This window comes from Bubalus bubalis, chromosome 3 (assembly GCF_019923935.1).
Source record: "Bubalus bubalis isolate 160015118507 breed Murrah chromosome 3, NDDB_SH_1, whole genome shotgun sequence".
Taxonomy (NCBI): domain Eukaryota; kingdom Metazoa; phylum Chordata; class Mammalia; order Artiodactyla; family Bovidae; genus Bubalus; species Bubalus bubalis.
Window position 1 is genome coordinate 107,727,158 of NC_059159.1, and position 18,857 is coordinate 107,746,014.

General features: G+C 42.6%; 1 protein-coding gene across 4 annotated transcripts in view; it reads left to right on the top strand.

Moving 5' to 3' along the window:
• TJP2 (tight junction protein 2) overlaps positions 1-18,857 on the top strand; it is a 128,872-nt gene that overhangs the window by 27,878 nt on the left and 82,137 nt on the right. For 3 of the 4 annotated variants that reach the window (XM_044939934.2, XM_045165058.1, XM_045165059.1), the window contains exon 1: positions 1,906-2,026. The exons of the other annotated variant lie outside the window; for it this stretch is intronic. The gene's annotated coding sequence lies outside the window, so the exon portion shown is untranslated. Of the gene's footprint in view, positions 1-1,905; positions 2,027-18,857 lie in introns of those variants that run through there. 4 annotated transcript variants of the gene reach the window in all.

Sequence of the window (18,857 nt, forward strand, 5' to 3'; positions counted from 1 at the left end):
GGGGGCTACAGTCCATGAGGTCGCAAAGAGTCAGACACGACTGAGCAACTACCACTAGTCAATAGTTTGTATTTCAGAAATGGCTGATTGTTATTTGAGTTTCTATATATGTCAGAAACTTCAGGCAGTATCGTAAAAGATAGTTAAAATCAGGATGTTGTCACAATGCAGAAAACTGACTTAATTCAAAAGCAAGCCATTTCAGTGAAAGAGGCAAAACTCTCTTTGGCGTTGATACACGTAGGAAAATTTCATGCTAAGGCCCAAAGCATAAGCAAGTCCATCTTGATTTGCTGGGCATTTACTTATTGTGGGAAGTAATAACAGAAATGGTACATGGGCCGGGCTCTAATCCTGCTGCTTGCTTTGTAGGATATCCAGATGTCCCTGCATTAGCCTGTACCCACATTTCCTGCTGGTCCTTGGAGAAGGGAAATGGGTCTCCTGCCTGCACAAATAAAATGGACACTCTCTGATTTCTGTTCCATTGTGTAGGGAGTGTTTTGCACAGATGCCACAATATCACTTTGTCTAGCAGACAGAGGAGTATGTGCGAAACTGGAGAGAAGCACATTCCTCCTCCCACTGGATGTGTCCCCATATGAGGCTGCTGCGTTTCCAGCCCCACCCAGAAAGGAGCTTGCCTCTTGTGCTGTTTGAAAGGCACAGGCAGGATGCATAAAAATGTCCAGAAAGCATTTTCTTGGATTGTCTTGGGATGAGGGGTTAAAATAAAAAGTATCTGCCATCTTTTCTGATTGGGGGAAACCCACATGTATAAATATAGAGACAAGCCAGTATTGTAATTCCCTTTTAGTTGAAAATGTTTTTTCTATTGTATACCTTAAAATGATGAATTTAAGTTAAGTGTATTTTACCAAAATTAAAAAAAGTTTCCCCTAGATGTTTTATCACCTGCTGGGTATTTTTTTTTTAACCTAAAAAATGAATTTTTTGTTTGTTTGTTTATTTTGGTTGCACCTTACAGCATGTGGGGTGTTAGTTCCCTGATTAGGGGTTGACCCACTCCTCCTGCATTGGGAGCGCAGAGTCTTAAGCACTGGACCCCCAGAGACATGACATGACATGTATGTGCTCAGTCGTGTCCGACTCTTCGTGACCCCAGGCACTATAGCCTGCCAGGCTTCTCCGTCCATGGGATTTTCCAGGCAAGAATACTGGAGTGGGTTGCCATTTCCTACTCCAGGGGATCTTCTCGACCCAGGGATCAAACCCACATCTCCTGTGTCTCTTGCATTGGCAGGCAGATTCTTTACCACTGTGTCACCTCTGGACTGCCAGGGAAGTACCCCCTCCCCCCACCAAAAGTGAATTCTTTACTCTTTTTTTTTTTTTTCCTTTTTTGAAGAACAGGACAGCAATTGCACTCCTAGATATATAGCTGAGAGAAATGAAAGCTAGGTCCATGTACACGTTTGAGCATAATAGCTAAAAAGTGGAAACAACCAAGCCAAATGTCCATCAGCTGTAAAGTGGATAAGTAAACTATGATATATCCATACAATGGAGTGGGTTCTGACACAGGCTACACCCTGGATGCAACTTGAAAATTTTATACCAAGTGAAAGAAACCAGTCACAAAAGATCATGTATGAGTTCATTTATATGAAATCTCTAGAAGGGGTGACTCTATAGAGACAAAATTAGATTGGTGGTTGTCTACAGCTGGGAGGAGGGGGGAATTGGGGGATTAAATGGTTTCTATTTTGAAGTAATGAAAATGTCCTAAAATGGATTGTGGTCATGGTTGCACAAGTCTGTGAATATATTGAAAGCCATAATGTAGGTGGGTAAACGCTACAGAATGTGAATTTCAGTGTGTTTCAAGCATCTCACCAAACTGGGAATGACCGTGCTGAATTTTAACAGTAGTGTCTTTTTCAGGGTGCGAAGTACTACCTTGCTGTCATCTCCTTGTGAGTGGGATTGGCATCCCAGCTGCACCTCTTGGCACAAGGGCTCCAGGAAACACAGACACGTGCCAGCAGACAGCCTGCTTTACCCGGTACTTGCCTTTTGGTCTCTCATCAGCTTAGTTACTGGCCTAGTTTGATTAAATAATCTCACATCCTAATCTCACATCCTACAAGTCAAGGCCACCCTATTCGATGTTGCTGGTAATGAAATTGTATAATAGCCAAGAAAATTGAATTGTAATGGCCTGTTTCCCAAAGCTGAGAAAGATCTTACCTGCATTTATGGTCTAGGTCTAACCCTCATTATTCAGAATAAATGCATACCAAGGTATTTTGATGTGTAGGGTTTATAAGTCATTCTGGTAGGTCACATTTTTTCCATTATCTTCGACATAGCAAAATTATATAACAGTGGAAAGTGCTTTGCTGAAAATAAAAAAGACATCAGTCACACTGGCTTCTAAAGATTAATTACGTACAGGCTTTTAGAAAAAGGGCTGAGTATTATCTATTGACTGATTCAGTTTTAAGTACGAATTAAATGGGATTTACAAGGTATTAAATTCTATTTTGACAGATGCTGGGATGTATTTGTTCTTAGTTACACTTTAACCCCTGGTTATAGGCTACTTCATGGCTGCTAGAATGGGGTTAGAATTTTTTTTTTCATGTGTTTGTTTCAAAATTCCTGTCTGTTTAAACTTGAGGACCTTACTGGGTGGATTCCAGCTTCATATCAGTGTTGGAATTTAGTGGAGTGTGACTGGCAGCTAGCTCTTCAAATCCTAGTGTTCCTGCCTTCTGACTGCGTGATCGTCTTAATGTCTGAGCTCCAGATCCTTTATCTGTAAAAAGGGCTTGTTAACATGAAGCTGAATGAGTTAACATATAGCAAGCATCGGTCACACACCAAGGCCTTTCTTGGCATCTGGTTGTCCAAATGGGGACACTTGAGTGGGGAATTCCTCAGTTTCCACTGAACTAACAAGGCTAGGTAGGACTGGGTTTTGTTTACTGAGATGTTCTCTATGGAGCTTTTAAACATTCCAAACATAAGAAGACAGATGCTTGCCCCAACCCTGGAAGTGGTTTTTCTGAAAGTAGATTTCTGGGTAGGATCTGTTGCTTTAGTCAAATGATTTTAGAGGTCCAGTATGGATATGGCAAAGGAGGAGCTGGCGCTGGCATTGTCTTTGGACAAGGACTCAAACAAGCTCTTCCTGATAAATGTCTCCATGGTTCTGATTGCCTATACTAGTGACCACATACGCTGCAACATCAGTTTGTTTTCCCAAGCCAGCATCTTACTCCACAGCTCCTTCATAGATAAACACTGAAACCTGGGTTTCTGGGTGAATTAGCTGCAGGCAAGCTTGGGTGGTGCGGTTTTCTCCACATGGCTGTAGCTTCAAATCCAGCGGACATTTATTAAGAGCTTTTTATTTGCCAGGGACTGGACAAGGGACTTTCATCCATCTTGTTTATCCTCAGACCATTCTGAAGGAGCTATTGCCAGCTCCCTTTTGCAAATAAGGAAATTGAGATTCAAAGATTTTAAATGGTTTCCCCAAGATTGCATAGCCTCTGATTCCCAAGTACAGTGAGATTCCTATAATAGCAGCTACAGAACTTGAGGATTTAACTCCTAAACTAGGATAGTAATGGGTTTTTCGCAAGGGCCAGGTCAGATCAATTGATAATGGCTGCCTGGAGTTAAAGATTTGTAGATACTGTCCCAACTGGTGCTAGTGGTCAAGAACCTACCTGCTAATGCAGGAGACTTAAGAGACACAGGTTCATTCCCTGGGTTGGGAAGATCCCCTGGAGGAGGGCACAGCAACCCACTCTAGTATTCTTGCCTGGAGAATCCCATGGACAGAGGAGTCTGGTGGGCTATGTCCATATGTTCACAAAGAGTTGGACGTGATTGAAGCAACTTAGCATGCAGATACTGTCCACGTTTGTTGAGTAAGAATTTTGTGACCCATTAGCAATGTCTGGCATGGATGGAGGAGGGTCCCTGAAGGCCCTTTACCTGTTTCTCATCATCAGCTTCTACTGCAGCTGCCCTGCTTTACTATCTTAAAGTCTTTGGAGAGCACTATTTGCCCGGCACTTGTTTGTTGCTACTTTAAGGGGCTTTGGAGTTCAGTTTTCTGATGTGGCAAAATCATCTTTGCCTCTTTGCTTTCGGGAAGGATGCTCAGAGTCTGGACAGAGCCTCACTTCCTAGACATGGATTCTCATTGCTAGGTAATTTAGATAGTAACAGTTTAGAGATGTCACCAGCTCTTCCCATAATATGGGTATAGATAAGTGAGTTGAAAGTGAAAATTAAAAACTGTTGCTTCTGTGCCCCGGGAGCCCTGCTGTGGTCCCCTCTCCCCTGGGACTCCTCTTCTGTAGGAATTCCTGGGGAGCTCACAACCAGCAGCCCAACCCCTTCACTTGGAATTGGAGACAGAACAGTAGCTCACAAACTTTAGCTGCATCAGTCGCCTGGAGGGCTTGTTAAAACACAGATTCCTGGGTTCCCCCCCTAGAGTTGCGGCTTCAGTCCCTGGGGTGAGGCCCAGGATACTTGCATTGCTAGCAAGCTCCCATCCAGGCTGATGCTTCAGGTTTCCCCACCACACTTTGAGAACCACTAACCTGGACAGTACTTTTAACAGCTATCTTAGAGTCTGGGCTTGTTTGTAGATAGTGTGTGGCCAGTTTCCCTGCCTGTGGTGAAGAGATTCTTTCCTCAAACATGTAATGAGCACCTCACAGGCTCACACGGCCTGAGGAAAGCTAAGAGGAATGTAAAGGCTTGTCTGGGGGACTTGGGAGTCTAATTTGAGATCAGTAATTACACTGCTGTGTGAAAAGGGCTGCAGAGCAGAAGGCCTGAGCAGTGATTATGTGCGAGGAGGCTCCTGAGGAGGGTAAGTTGTTGGCCAGGTGTGCAGAGAGGGGAAGAAAAACGTGGGGAGGACAGGCTGTACCTCAGAGGCCTAGAGATGCTGTACTGTGAGAAGAAAAGTTGTTTGTGGTGAGAGTTCCATTGTAATTCTGATATGAAGTATCAACTTACAGTAATAAAGATGAAAACCTTATATTTATTTGGGAGCTTATTACAGTATACTCGGTACTGTACTAAATATTTAATTGCATTGTTTTTCATTTAATTCTCAGACCCACCTATGAGATATGAGTCTGACTATAATCTTAATTTGTATTAGTTTCCTAGGGCTGCAGTAAAAAAATAAAGACCTATCGCAGACTGGGTGGTATAAACAATAATGTATCGTCTCGTAGTTTGTATTACATGGCTGAGCAACTGAGCTGAACTGATAGTTTGAGAGGCTAGAAGTCTGAAATCAAGGTGCTGGCAGGATTGGTTCCTTCTGAGAGTTAAGAGGGAAGGATCTGTTCCAGGCCTCTCTCCTTAGCTAGAAGGTGGTCATCTTCCAATATGTGTGTCTCTCTGTCTAAATTTACCCATTTTAAGATAGCAGTCACACTGCATTAGGGCCCCCGCTAAAGACCTCACTTTAACTTGATTGGCTCTGTAAGGATCCTGATTCCAAACAAGATCATATTCTGAGGTAGGGAGAGCTGGGACTTCAACGTGTGAAATCTGGGGAGACATCATACAACTCACTGTACCATTTTACAGATGCAGTGATGGAAACTTAGAGGGTTTACATAAATCTCACGACCGTTAGGTCCAGCTGTGTAACTTGCCATTTTGATGGCTCAGAAACAGCTGAATAGTGGCAGTGGCATACGTTAAACCTGAGAAGTAGCAGAACCGGGGTTTGTTGAAACCCAGATCTGGTTCATCGTGTGCTCTTTCACCCAGCGCTTCACTTTGTTTACTGGCTTTTCCTTTTTTTTTTTTTTCCTGCTATGTCTGCTCATGGTTCACTGGGAAAAGCAGTGGTGTGGAGATCAGGATACCAAGCCGATAGCCTGTTTATTTCTAATTCTTGAGTTTCTGGGTCAGATATTTTTATGTGTCAGTTTCCTATCCTGCCTGTTTAAGGAGAGTGGTGGGAAATTACCAGATTATATCAAGGATCCCCACCCTCCAGGATCTAATGCTGATGATCTGAGGTGGAGCTGATATATATTAATGATAGTAATAAAATGCACAATGAATATAATGCTCTTGAATCATCCTGAAACCATTCCCCACTCCACCCCCACCCTCAGTCTGTGGAAAAATGGTCTTCTGCAAAACTGGTCCCTGGTGCCATAAAGGTTGGGGGCCACTGGAGTATATGAAATTAAAAATTCATTGCTATTAAAACATTAAATCCCTATGCATATGGGCTTCCCTGGTGGCTCAGTGGTAAAGAATCCGCCTACAATGCAGAAGATGTGGGTTTGATCCCTGGGTCAGGAAGATTGCCTGGAGAAGGAAACGGGAACACACTCCACTATTCTTGCCTGGGAAATTGTATGGACAGAGGAGCCTGGTGGGCTACAGTCCATGGCATTGCAAGAGTCAGATACAGCTTGGTGACTAAACCACCACTACCTATAAATACACAGGTTATCAGAGTACAAATGTCCTAGTCTTAATTTCCTTCTCAAACCAACCTAAATATTTTTAAGCAATGTGTTTAGTTATGCACTTGTATTTTAAGTACCTTTACTTGGAATTGTTTCAGCATTCAGGGATTCAAGCGACTTAATTGTCTAGCTGTGGAGATTTTAGACAAGTAGTTTTGTCAGTACTCACACAATAATTCCATATTTTCTTCTTTAAGTATATATAATGAAAGAGCATTGCCCCAAATACTTATGTACAAAGATTTTTGTCACTTTAGCAATTTAAGCAAAATTTCATCATGAGAAATTTGTGTACTATTGAAGTGGAAGAAAAATAAAAATAAGTGTTTGTTCCCACTTTTGAATGCTGTAATTATAGTCTAATATGTTTTCCAAACAAAAATTAGAGTGCGTGCTTCACTCATGAAGTCAACAAGACGGAATGGTAGCCATTTGCCTATCTCTGGAAATCTGAGATGTCTGGATATTTTAAGTATAGCATATATTAGAGATGAGTAATATTCAACCTAGGTTCTGAAACATAAATTTAATTATACTCCTGAATGCTTTAGAGAACCCAAAACCTAAGAATTAAAACATGACTGGGAGCTTGTGATGGAGAAGGAAATGGCAACCCACTCCAGTATTCTTGCCTGGAGAATTCCATGGACAGAGAAGCCTGGCAGGGCTACAGTCCACGGGGTCGCAAGAATCAGACATGACTCAGCGAGTAAACCACCACCACCACCACCACCAGGAGCTGGTGAAAGGGATTCCCAAATGGTGCAATAGTAAAGAATCTGCCTGCCGATGCAGGAAATGCGGGTGAGATCCCTGTGTTGGAAGATCCCTTAGAGAAGGAAATGGCAGCCTACTGTAGTATTCTTGCCTGGAAGGTCCCATGGACAGAGGGGCCTGGTGGGATACAGTCCTAATATTCTTGCCTCGAAGATCCCATGGACAGGGGAGCCTGGTGGGCTACAGTCCTAGTATTCTTGCCTGGAAGATCCCATGGACAGAGGAGCCTGGTGGGCTACAGTCCTAGCCTGGAAGATCCTATGGACAGAGCCTGATGGGCTACAGTCCTAGTATTCTTGCCTGGAAGATCCCATGGACAGAGGAGCCTGGTGGGCTACTATCCTAGTATTCTTGCCTGGAAGATCCCATGGACAGAGGAGCCTGGTGGGCTACAGTCCTAGTATTCTTGCCTGGAAGATCCCATGGACAGACGAGCCTGGTGGGCTACAGTCCTAGTATTCTTGCCTGGAAGATCCCAAGGACAGAGGTACCTGGTGGGCTACAGTCCATGGGGTCGCAAGAATCAGACATGACTTAGCAAGTAAACCACCACCACCACCACCAGGAGCTGGTGAAAGGGATTCCCAGATGGCACAGTAGTAAAGAATGTGCCTGCCAATGTAGGAAACGCAGGTTAGATCCCTGTGTTGGAAGATCCCTTAGAGAAGGAAATGGCAACCTACTCTAGTATTCTTGCCTGGAAGATCCCATGGACAGGGGAGCCTGGTGGGGTACAGTCCTAGTATTCTTGCCTGGAAGACCCCATGGACAGGGGGGCCTGGTGGGCTACAGTCCGTGGGGTCACAAAGAGTCAGACACATACTAGGTCACATACCAGGGGCCTGTGAACCTAGAGCCCTGCCCCTCTCTTGCTTTTCACAGCCACATTTTTTAAAAGGAATCTCTGAACTTACCACCCTTTTTCCTCTCCTCCACCTGCCTCTCTATTCAGCACTTCCTCCTCCTCATATTCCAGCCACTCAGGATCCAGTAACTGGTTTCAGGTACCCTCTGGGCTAGACACACAGGCACAGGGCTACGCACAGCACTGCCTCAGGAAATGATTTCAATCAACAGTTACATTGTGTCTGTGCTACCTGTACTGGACCCCTGGTACTGTGACTGCGTGAGGAAGACTGGAGGCAGCTTATTTTATGATTCCCATTATAATAAAATAATGCAGGGACTTCCTGAGTGGTCCAGTGGTTAAGAATCTGCCTTCCAAAGGAGGGGACTCCGGTTCAATCCCTGGTCAAGGAACTGAGGTCCCACATGCTGCGGGGGCAGCTGAGCCTGTGTACACTAGAGCCTGTGTGCTGCAACGAAGACTCAGCATAGCCAAAAATTAAAAAAAAAAAAAAAAAAAAGTGATGTAATTAGCTTCTGGTTGGGAAGGGTGTTATCACTGGAGTCCTGATTTTGATACCTCACATTTTCATTAGTTGAGTGGTTGGTGATAGCATGTTTCAGTTCAGCCAAAGTTTTGATTTATTTAGAGGTAATCTGATTGTACAGTGAGATTAGACGAAACACCCTAGATAGGAATTCCCCTACCTAATTCTAATTTTATTGATATTTGAAAAAAATTACTGATTTTTGAAAAAGATACATGATTGATTATAATTATTCATATTCAACATGGATATTTGTGATATAATTATTGATAGTCAAAAAATCAAAATAATTACATATATGATGTTTTTTAGTTCAGATCTTAAGTCTGGCAACTAAAATAACTGTCAACACACTTTGAAAGAGCCATCGTACTATGTTAAAGTTAAATTTGTCTCTTCTGATGGCTTTAGCTCAGTAGGATACTTATGGCAAGATTTAGAACAAGAATCAAAATACTTTAGCAAGTGGAGGATGGTTCCAGGAGAGCTAGAAATAGATCAGGGAGAGAGAAGATTGGTGAAAAATAAAATGTCTTTGGGAAGAGTAGCTAAAACTGCTTATGTGATTTAGTGTATAAAATATAAATATCAGAATCCCTTGAAAATAAAGTGTGATTGATTTATTTAAAAACTTACATAATAATTTTGGAGGCAAGAAAAGCTGAAAACCCGATACATTCCTGAAATTAAATGAAAGATTGCACTTCGTGTTACCCTTACCCTCATGGCCCAGACTAGCAAAGAATTTGATGTACCTTCTACGTGTGTAATTTTAGTCATGATGGTCCCCCACTCTGCTTGCTTCTCTCCATTACTTTAGAAGTGTGGGAAGTAACTAACTTTGATGCAGTCTTAGCCTCCAAGTATACCGCCAAGGAAACTCTTCCAGAGATTATGAGATGGAAAGGCTCAGAGAACAAAGTCAGTTGTTCCAGTCACACGATTTATTCCCCTTGGAAACATGCTTTGAGATGCAAGGGGAAAGGATTCGAACACTTTTAACATAATTAGGTGAGGGTATAAATAAGGTGAAAAGTCTCTACACTCTGGAATCCTATGCTTGCAGTCTTCACATGTCCTGTCTCTGTGCGGTGTTAGCTTTCCCCAGTGATGGTGTGGTCACAGAGACCAGATTTGAGGTTGAACAGGAGGCTTAGCAGATAGAAGGTGTCTGAAGCCAGCATAGGCTTGCCCCATAGGAGGGATGCAGGCCAAGTATACTTGGCCAGTATCTGTAGCTCAATAGTAATTTGCCTGCATTTGGGGGCAGAGTATACATGTGGCCAGAATTGAACATAATGGGTGTCACCAATGGGTGGTCCATTTAGGGATGACATAGCTGTCAATCTAGAGGCAACATGAACTGGGCTTTATTATGTATTATTAATATTTTATTAGGAAATATTTATTAATAATATAAATAAAATTGTAAGTTAGATATTTAGTACATTTATTAATATTTTATTGGGCTTTTCTTGTGGCTTTATTAAATATTAATATTTAAGATTTACTTTGTCCTTCATTGGAACTCTTCCATTTATAAGTGACATTCTTATTTGTTTCTTTATTTTCATCTATACTTAACACAAAAGCACTTCATTTATTCTATTTTATTTTTAACATATCTTACTAACATATTATCTATACTATATACATCTTATGAATTGTGCCTGAGTCTTACAAACCATGGGACTTTCCAGGTGGCACAGTGGTAAAGAATCTGCCTCAATGCAGGAGACTTGGGTTGGATCTCTGGGTCAGGAACATCCCCTGGAGAAAGAAGGACATGGCAACTCATTCCAGTGTTCTTGGCTGGGAAATCCCATGGACAGAGGAACCTGGCAGTCTAGAGTCCATGGGGTTGCAAAAGAGTCAGACATGACTTAGCAGCTAAAGAACAACAACTTACAAACTACTTGCTTTCTCATTATCTATGGAAAATAAATCTTAGGAATTTCATCCATCTGATTTTTACCTTGTCCTCTATACCAGTGGTCCCCAAACTTTTTGGCACCAGGGACCAATTTTGTGAAAGAAAATTTTTCCATGGACCATGGTGGTGGGGTGGGATGGTGGGTCAGGTGGTAATGCCAGTGATGATGAGCAGCAAATGAAGCTTTGCTAGCTGTCCAGCCACTCACGTCCTACTGTGTGGCCTGGTTCCTAATAGGTTGTGGCCCAATACCCATTCACAGCCTGGAGGTTAGGGATCTCTGCTCTATACCATTTTTTTAAAGAACTTTGAAGTATTTATTCAGCAAATTATGGTATCTTCATACAAATGGGAATATTATGCAGCTTCCCACTCCAGTATTCTTGCCTGAAGAATTCCATGGACAGAGGAGACTTGTGGGCTACAGTCCATGGTGTTGCAAAGAGTCGGACGTGACTGAGTGACTAACACACACACGGAAAAGTGATGATATAGAACTATATTGCCATGAAAAAATTGCCTATTCCTCTGTAGAAAAAACAGGTGGCAAAAGGGCATGTCTAGTATAGCGTCAGATGTATAATGTTATATATGATATCTACATGCTTACCTATGCATGCAGGTACCTGGAAGGATGCTCATCCAGTTATTTAACAGTAGTTTGCTCTAGATTGTGACATTTTAATTGCATTTTACTATTCTTTTGTGTGTGTGTGTGTATGTGTGTGTGTGTGATCTGTGGTATGGTTTGTGTAAATAAGCATCATTTATTTTAAAATAACTGAAACTCAAATATATGTGTATATACAAATATGTATGCAAATCAACATACCAAGAGGATTATAACATCTGACCTTTTTGTAAGCCAAAGACATTTTGCAAGAAGAGAATTCTTTTCTTTTTTCTAAAATTTTAATTTTGTTTTGGGGTATAACTGATTAACAACAATGGTATTAATAACCCTGGTGGCTCAGTGATAAAGGATGTGCCTGCCAATGCAGTAGCCGCAGAAGATGTGGGCTGGATCCCTTAGTTGGGAAGGTCCCCTGGAGGAGGAAATGGCAACCCATTCCAGTATTCTTGCCTGGAAAATCCCATGGACAGAGGAACTTGGCAGGCTACAGTCTGTGGGGTCACAAAGAGTCGAACATGGCTGAACTCGCATGGCATAGCTTATTAACAATGTTGTGAGAGCTTCAGGTGAACAGTAGAAGGACTCAGCCATACATATACATGTATCCATTCTCCGCCAAACTCCCCTCCCAGCCAGGCTGCTACATAACATTGAGCAGAGTTCCATGTGCTATACAGTAGGTCCTTGTTGGTTATCCATTTTAAATTTAGCAGTGTGTACATGTCTATCCCCAAATCAGTAACTATCCCTTCCCCTGATCCTTTCCCACGGGAGAATTATTTTCTGACCTTCAAAATGAATGTTTTACCTGCCTTGGAAACCTTGTTATCTTTTGTCAGAGAATTGTAACAATGTCCCTTTAGCAGAATTTCTTAAACTTCCCTGATGATAAGATTCACCTGCTGGGTACAGTGCTGCAATGTAAAATTCCCCGGGGGCCCTTCTCAGCCCCACTGAATCAGGATCTCAGGGAGGGACCTGGGTTGCCTCAGGTGATTCTTATCATCAAGAAGCTGTCTTCATAGAAATGTATGTTATGTGTTTTCAAGTTTTTATAGAATGCCTCTTGGATTTGCCTTTCCCAGGACCGGCTTCCTTTGTTTTCAGAGGCCTGTACTATTTTGTATGGCTGCCCTGGAAAACTTAACAGCTTTTTTTCTAAGGCCCCTTTCAGATCTGAGGATTCTTTGACAATCAAGGAGACACTTCAACAATTATAATCTGTGTTGGTCTGGGGTACTGAATTCTTAGTGCTACAGGATTAACCAATTCAAGTTGCCAGAGGCCCCTCGGGGCTCCCTGGAGGACTTGTGTATCACACAGACAGTCCCCTGGGCCACTCTCACCTTAGATTCCCTCCCTTGCATGGGAGATGAGGACTTTTTTCCCTTAAAAAGGAAAAATTTTGCCTTATTAAAGGTTTATTTTTTTTTAAGAAACTTATTTGGGGAGAGGAAATTCGAGAATTCTTAGACGCTAGAATCATATTTGATTTCAGGGTTCTAATTCCTAGCTCAGTGTTGTTGTTTAGTCATTCAGTCGTGTCTGATTCTCTGCAACCCCGTGGACTGCAGCATGCCAGACTTCCCTGTCCTTCACTGTCTCCCAGAATTTGTTCAAACTCATGTCCTGAGTCAGTGATGCCCTCCAACCATCTCATCCTCTGTTGCCCCCTTCTCTTCCTGCCCTCAATCTTTCCCAACATCAGGGTCTTTTCCAATGAGTTGGCTCGTCACATCAGGTGACTGAAGTATTGAAGTTTTAGCTTCAGCATCAGTCCTTCCAATGAATATTCAGGGTTGATTTCCTTTAGAATTGACTGGTTTGATCTCCTTGCTGTCCAAGTGACTCTCAAGAATCATCCACAGTACCACAGTTCCAAAGCATCATTTCTTTGGCACTCAGCTTTCTTTACGGTCCACCTCTCATATCCGTACTAGCTATTAGCTCATTGGTGGAGTCAAATGACATTTGTGGTATTTACCTTTTTAATATTGCACAGGAAGATTTTCACAAATATGATTCCCCAGCATTATTTGTTCAGTTGTTGTGTCAGCAGAAGCCCTCTTATGTCTGTTAAAAAGAACCGAAAGGAAAACAACAATAACAACAACCAAAGACCAACCTCTACCCCAACTCTGTGCAGTTGTCTTATTGCTGTAGACAATGAACTGAGGGACAGGAGAGCAGTGATGAGAATGGACTTTGAGTCTGATAGGTTTAGAGTCTTATCCATCATCTACTCGGTGATGCCCTTGGACAAGCTGTTTTCCTCTGGGAAGCTGTTTCCTCATCTTAAAACAGGGCACTAATACCAAATATACGGGGTGATGGAAGGATTTACATTAAATGAGTTAAAATAGTGTTTGAAGGATTTGTGGCACATAATGTGCATTTAATCAATTACTTTTTAATCCAGGTTTCTGGGGTTTTTGATGGGGTATTAACAAATGGCACCTCTCCCTGAAGAGTGTGGATATATATAAAATACTCTGCAATATAAATAGTAGTAAAAATAATTAAAGATGTCAAAACACAGAGCACAGTGCCTTTAGGATCCAGGACACCTTGTCAGGAGGAGAGGGCTCTCCACAGGCAGAGCGTGCTCTGCAGCAGGGTCTGTCCAGATGAAACCACATCCCAGAAAGTGCTTCTATGATCTCCAGGATTGGACTTGGATTATGCTGTATCTCAACTCCTGTTGAGCAGGCTGAATATACCCAGGTCAGCTCCGTAAGTTTCCTAGAAGCCTGCCCATCCACAGTATGGCACTCTGAGGTCAGCCCAGACCACAGCCACCTCCTTCCAACCAGAACTCCCCCCAGCACCGTTCCAGGGCCTCCTCAGACTTGTAATCCATCCAGCTGATTCTGAGTTGCACAGCTAATTCTTCTGTCAACTTTGTGGCCAGGTGAACCCATCATGGCCAGAAACACTGCCCAGTCCTTACACAGGATGGAGGGTAGGAACAGGGTGGGGTATGCTGGGGTTTGGAGTTTGTACCATTGGCAGTGAGAGGAGAGGCAAGTAGAAGCCACCATCCATTTAGAACTGAAAACTTTCTTTCCCTGTAAGTCTGATTACTGATATTTTCATCCTCTTTGTACTTACTGTAATATCTTTTCATTGTAGTGATAATAGCAGCAATGCAACATATTATCAGTGGTAATAATGATGATGATGATGATTAAAAAGAGGGAGCCCTTTCTTGGGCTACTCTCCCTTCCTGCTATTGTTCCTCTCTGGTCTTCCCATCCCCTAAATAGACCATCTACCATTCCCACCCTTTCATACCCTGCACTGGGCTCTCTGAAACCCTTGTTTCACTGTAAATGAAACATTCAGCTGAACTCCACCTTGCTTTAATTTAAACTTGGCTTTCTCCTGAGGGCATCATTTCCTGGTAGTAACCTCAAGGGATGCTTTCTACTTTAGATGGAAAGAGAAATCTAAGCAGGAGCTGGCTTTGTGGTCCAGGCAGAGAAGCTCCAACAAAGGCTCTGGGGCAGGAATGAGCTTGGCAGGGTCTCAAGAGCAACAACTGCAAAGAAAGGCCGGTGCAGCTCCAGGAAGTGAGCTTGGGAGAGTGCAGGCTGGGCTGAGCCTGGAGAAAAGCAGCAGGGTCCACGCATAGAGGACACGGAGGCTGCCTTAGCCCAGGCTGCCACAGCAGGACACCGCAGACAGGGTGCTTAAACAACAGACGTTTACTTCTCACAGTTCTGGAGGCTGCGAAGTCCAAGATCAAGGTGCTGTCAGACTCGGTCCTCAGTGAGGGCCCCCTTCCTGGCTTCCAAACAGTCGCCTTCTCGCTGTGTGCTCACAGGGCCATTCCTAGGTGCCTGCACGTGGAGTTAACGAACTTGGAAAGTTAGCGAGAGTAACATCATTAAATAACGAAATGTGAAGGCTTGGGGCAGAGCAGAACTTTGAATGCTTCTCTCCTGGATGTTCTTTTAGGGGATGTGAGGTGACTGCTTATGGAAGGAGGCGTCCTTTAAGTGAATATGCACAGTTACTGGTATGGTTGTTTGGCTTGGGAAGGGAAAGGAATGCCAGGCCTTTTCTCCTGAAAAGTACCCTTCCTTCAGGCAGAGTTTTACCTGTCAGCACCTAAATCATGCATGTACTCGAGCAGTTCTTGTGCCCTGTCATCGTTTGTGTACATGTCTTTCTCTTCATCATGCTCTGAGCAAGCCCCTTGTTGTATACTGCCTTTATCTGCTATACACCTACCCCAGGGTACCTGCTAGCCATTCAAGAAACACTTATTGAAGGAAAGTATCATTATAATGTGGGCCATTTAAAAAGTATTTATTGCATTTGTTATAATGTTGCTTCTGTTGTTTATGTTTTGTGTTGGTTTTTTTTGCCTGCAAGTCATGTGGGAAACTGCACCGGAAACTTTCCCTGCGTTGGAAAGCCAAGTCCTAACGACTGGACCACCAGGGAAGTCCTGGGAGTGCCTTCATGATTCTAATCCACCAACCAGTGTACAGGCCAACTCAATTGCTTAGTTAGCCTGGAAACTTTTCATGTCGGGGTCCTTTGCTCCCATTTAATGATACTGTATAAAATCATGTTGCAAATATGTGTGTGTGTGTGTGTGTGTGTGTGTGTGTTTATCCCCAAATCTTAATGTTCTTGAGGAAATCTGATTAAAAGTGTTTGGTTTTTACAGTTATTTGAGGTCCTCTGACCCTGCTTTAAAGACTTTATACACTGTAATACGTAATGACAAGTGTTAAAACATCTCATAAACAATAACTACAATTAAAAAAGAAAAGTATACACAGTCCTAACCATTCATCAAATCATGTTCTCATATACTTTCCAATTCTTTTATATATATATAGTAATTTTTTGTTATTGCCATCAGGATAGATAGTATTTTTGTTTGGTTGGTGTTTTTGCCGCACTGTGTGCTTGTGAGATCTTAGTTCCCCAGCCAGCCTGGGCCGTGACAGTGAAAGTGCAGAGTCTTAACTGCTGGACTGAAGGGAAGTCCCGAGGATAGACGCTATTTGTACCCTTTCTCATTGGTTATTATTTTGTTATTATCCTTGTTGCTATACAGACTTCCTTATATAATTTTGAACTGCTGTAATTTAACAGTTCTCCAGTCTTGGAGAGCAATGGTTTCCATCCTATGTTATTATAAACAGGCATACGATGAAGCGCTGCCTCACCTCCCAGTCACGTGCTGTCATCTAACCTCCCAAGCCTATCTTGTTATTGAGACAGCTCTGGCCAGGATGATCTGTGGTTCTCTTCTTGGTGAACATCTTCTGTTCTTAACTGAACTCTTCAAAGTTCCATGTTGGCTGTTCGTCCCTTCTGAAATTCATTCTTCTCTTGACTTTTTGGACACCTTACTGCAGTGGATTTTTTTCTTTCCCTTCTGGCAGTTTCTCTTTTATCTCTACCCTGGGGTCTTAAGCTTGCCTCCTAAGTATTGGCATTCCCTGGGATCTTCCTTAAGTATTGGCATTCCCTGGGATCTTCCCTAAGTATTGGCATACCCTTATTCTTTTCCTGCCTCAGTTTTTGTCATGTCTCTGAATACTCTCATTACCTCCCATGACATCAGCTTTCTTGATACACTGGCAATTTCCAAATCTCTTCGTCTACCACAAACCTCTCTACCTAAGATCTCGTTAAGCCTGGCACGTAGTAGACACTTGACCATCTCTCCACCTGGAGGACCCATGACCCTCAAAACTCAAATCAGTCCTTAAGTAAATTCACCATCCTTCCTCAAGCCCCTCCCAAGATCTGTTCCCATTCCTTTGTTTCCTCTTTTGGCAAAAGACACTGTCATCTACTTAGTTAAGCCAGAAACCTAAGAGTCACCTTAGACTCACTTCCCTCTTCCTTACCTCATATCTGATCAGGCAGTCACCCAGTCTGCTGATGCCACTTCCTTCATCCCTTGAACTGGCTTATTTTGTGTAACTTCATAGTCACATCATCTCTCACCTGCATTCCCACAAAAATCCTTTTTTTGGTTGTTGTTGGCCTTGTCATTCTTACTGATGCCCCTCCCTGCAACCCCCCATCCAACTCATCCATTTTCCAAGAAGCTGACAGAGTGATCTTCACAAAAGGCCAGTCTAATCCCACTTCTGCAGTGTCACAGTAGAACACAAACCTTGTTTGCCTGAACAGCCTTACCTCCTGCTACGTCAGTGGCAAGCCTGTGATCACTTCCTTTTTTCTCCACTTGTTATTTGTTGTCTTCACCTGGAAAGCTTTCTCCTCTTTTTGTCTCACAAAGTCATTCCTCCCTGTCCTTTAGAATGTGTAAGCTGCTATCTCATCTCTGGAAAGACTTCGCTAAACCCCATACCCCTATCTGGGTGAGGAACCCCTCCAGAAAGACCCTAGACTACTCTGAGCTGCCAGGAATCTTAAATGGTTTCTTATAATTTATTAATTGTCTACTGTAGTAGGCTGAACTCTGAGGCCAGAGCCTAACTAAGTCTTGTATCAGGGGGTTCTGACTTTAAAAAAGTGTTTAGTAATTATTTGTTGGATAGAAGTTCTTTGGAGAAACACAATTCTAGGAATGGGGTTCACATGTGCAAGCCCACTTGTGAGAACTATATACTAGTATAACTTGCTTTTCCAAAGAGTTGTATAGATTTATACTGCCACCAGCAATGGTACTGTATCAATTGAAAGACTTTTTTCAACATGAGTCAGAACTATGTATTGTGTCAGAATGTTGGTATTTCTACTATAAAAGTATGTCATCATTTGGAGTACTGTAATGTATTAGAAGGGCTTCCCTGGTGGTTCAGTGATAAAGAATCTACCTGCCCAATCAGCAGACTTGGGTTTGATCCCTGGATCCGGAAGATCCCATGGACAGGGAAATTGCCACCCACTCCAGTATTCTTGCCTGGGAAATCCCAGGGACAGAGGAGCCTGGCGGGCTACAGTCCATGGAGTTGAAAACAGTTGGACACGCCTTAGCAACTAATGAATAGCCACAATGCAATAGAACTTTGTGCAGCGACGGACATCCTATATCTACACTATTCAATATGGAAATCACAAGTGTGTGGGTACTGACTGAGCACTGGAGATATGACTAACATGACTAAGAAACTGGACTTTTAGTTTCTTTTAGTTTTAATTTAAATGTAAATGTATCCAGTACTCACATGTGACAAGTGGTTATCATGTTGGACACTGCAACTCTAGAGAGAAAAAGGAAAATCATTCAGCAGATATAATTGCTACATTCTGGGCGCCTTTCTTTTTAAAAGCTAGTGGTATAAGCTCACATCACTAAGGTGTGACCAGTTCACACATGGTGTCACTGTTATTATTAGCACTGCCTAATTTGGGAAACTTTTTTTTTTTAATGGTGCTTTCATCAGGAGAGTAACACCTTACCTCAGGAATACAACCAAAGCATCTAATTCTGGAGACTTAAAACTGGGAAATGTTACTCACAGTGCTTTTTATTCAGAGGCAGGCACTTTGCCATTCCAAAGGAGGCCAGAAGCGAACACTTTCAGAGGCATCTGCTCGACTTGTTTTTCCACATAAGTTGCCAAACTTGTTTTCATTAGGCAGGAAATGAAGCAACTTTTCAGGGAGAGAGCCTG